Source organism: Chrysochloris asiatica, unplaced genomic scaffold, assembly GCF_000296735.1.
Source record: "Chrysochloris asiatica unplaced genomic scaffold, ChrAsi1.0 scaffold00087, whole genome shotgun sequence".
In the NCBI taxonomy this organism is placed as follows: Eukaryota; Metazoa; Chordata; class Mammalia; order Afrosoricida; family Chrysochloridae; genus Chrysochloris; species Chrysochloris asiatica.
The window spans coordinates 10,746,791-10,749,676 of record NW_006408605.1 but is presented as its reverse complement, the minus strand read 5'-3'; positions in this window follow the sequence as shown (position 1 = coordinate 10,749,676).

Below are 2,886 nucleotides of genomic sequence, written 5' to 3'. Positions count from 1 at the left end.
GGGGCAGGCTTGCAGGGTATATCCTTTGGTTGGTTGATGATGCATGGAGGGGATTGTAACCATGGCAATGAAACAATATACTATAGGATGAATGTAAAGCTAATGTTCTCCCATGTAAACTATAACATAATTCACAATAAACATACAAAAAAATTTAGAGATTAACAAAAAGGAAGATAAAAAAATGACCCTAAATTCCAGATTATTCCAGTCTGTTTTCTCTTTTTGTGTAAGATGTTTACAATAAAAGCTTTATTGTAATATGCCTAATATACCACAAAATTCCTCAATATAAAGTGTTTGAGCCCATTGTTGCCACCACTGTGTCAATCCATCTTGTTGGGGTTCTTCCTCTTTTTCACTGACTCTGCAATTTTCTAAGCATGGTATCCTTCTCTAGGGACTATTTCCTTTTGATAATAAGTCCAAAGTATGAGAGACAAACTCTTGCCATCCTGATTTCTAAGGAGCATTCAGGTATGTTGGTTCTGGCAGTCCATGATATTTTCAATATTGTTTGCCAACACCATAATTCAAATGCATAAACGCTTCTATGGTCTTCTTTATTCACTGACTGCCCAACTTTCACATGCATGCAAGGCAACTGAAAAAACTATGGCTTGGATCAGGCAAACCTTAGACCTCAAACTGATATCTTTGCTCTTGAACATTTTTAAAAAAGGAGTTTTGCAGCTGATTTGCCTAATGCAGTAAGTCTTTTGATATCTTGACTGTTGCTTCCATGAGCATTGATTGTTGAGCCAAACATACAGAAGTCTTTGAGAACTTCAACCTCTTCTCCATTTATCTTAATGTTATTTATTGGTCCAGTCGTGAGGATTTTCATTTTCTTTACATTGATGTGCAATCCATACTGGTGGCTGTAGCCTTTGATCTTCATTCGTTTCAAGTTCTCTTTGCTTTTAGCAAGTAAAGTTGTGCCATCCATCCAATATAAAGCACATGCATATTGCAAGTTTTAATGAGCCTTTCTACAATTCTGATGCCACATTCTTCTTCATATAATCATTTAAAAATTATTTACTTATCATACAGATTAAATAAGTATGGTGAAAGAATACAATCCTGATGAACACCTTTCCTGATTTTAAACCATTCAGTAACCCCTTGTTCTGTTTGAACAACTACCTCTTGGTCTATGTATAGGTTTCTCATGGGCACAATGAAGGCTTCTAGAATACTCATTTTTCACAATGATGTCCATAGTTATGATCCACACCATCTAATTCTTTTGCATAGCCAATAAAACACAAGTAAACATCTTTCTGGTATTCTCTGCTTTCAGTGAAGATCCATCTAACATAAGCAATGATCCCTTGTTTCACGTTCTCTTCTGATTCTGGCTTGAATTCCTGGCAGCTCCCTGTCAATGTAATCAGGCAAGCATCTTTAATTATCTTCAGCAAAATTTTACTAGTATGTAATATTAATGATACTGTTTGATGATGTCTGCATTCCATTGGGTTACCTTTCTTTGGAATAGGCACAAATATGGATCGCTTGTCTTCAGTACTACATCAGTTTGCTGGAAGATTTCAATTTGTAGTCCATCAGTTCCTGGAGCTTTGTTTTTCGCCAAAGCCTTCAGTGCAGTGTCCCCCCCCCCCCCCCCCCCCCCCCCCCCCGTACAGTGACTTTGTGTATTCTTTTCATCATCTTCTGCTGTTTCCAGCGTCATTCAATATTTTGCCCATAGAATCATTCAGTATTTCAAATTGAGGCTTGATGTTTTTCCTCAGTGCTTTCAGCGTGAGAAATGCTGAGCATGTTCTTTCCTTTCCTTTTGGTTTTCAACTCCAGATCTTTGCACATTTCATTATATTTGATTTTGTCTTCTCACACTGTCCTCTGAAAATTTCTGTTTAGCTCTTTTATTTTGTAATTTCTTCCATTCAGTTTAGCTTCTCTATGCTTGAGCATTTCTGAATACAAGCCATGTATTTTTGATTGTCTCATATGCATGTGAAAGTTGGCCAATGAATAAGGAAGACCAAAGAAGAATTGATGCATTTAAGTTATGATGTTGGAGAAGAAAAAGTTACCAAAGATTGCCAGAAGAACAAACAAATAAACAAACACAACCAGAGTGCTCCATAGAAGCCAAGATGGCCAGACTTCATCTGTCATACTTCGGACATGTTATCAGGAGGGACCATCCCTGGAGAAGGACATCATGTTTGGTAAAATGGAAAGTCAGCAAAAAAAGAGAAAGACCTCCCAACAAGATTGATTGGCACAGTGGCAGCAGCAATGGGCTCAAATGTAACAGCAATTGTGAGGATTTCATTCTGTTGTGCATAGGGTGGTTATGAATCAGAACCATGTGGGTAGCACCTAACAACAACACCCTCAAGAGCAAGATTTTCTTCTGATACCCTGTTTGGTCTTTCCTTTTTTATCTGTCTTTTAAATGACCTCTTGCTTTCTTCATGTATGATTTCTTGATGTCATCCCATAATTCTTCTGGTCTTCAGTCAGTGTCTAATGCATCATTTCTGTTATTGAGATGGTCTCCAAACTCAGGTGGGATATACTCAAGGTCATATTTTGGTTTTCATGGAATTGTTTTAATTTTCTTAAGCTTTAGCCCGAATTTAAATGTGAACAATTGATAGTCTATTCCACAGGCAGCCCCTGGCCTTGTTTTAGTTAATGATATGGACCTTTTCCACCAACTCGTCCCACAGATGTAGTCAATTTGATTCCTGTGTATTCCATCTGTTAAACTTCTTTTCTTTTGCTGAATAAAGGTATTTGCTATGAATAAGTAAGTTACTAGGCTCGCAAAATTCTATCATGTGGTCTCCAGCATAATTTATATCATCAAGGCCATATTTTCAACTAAGGATCTTTCCTTTGTTTCCA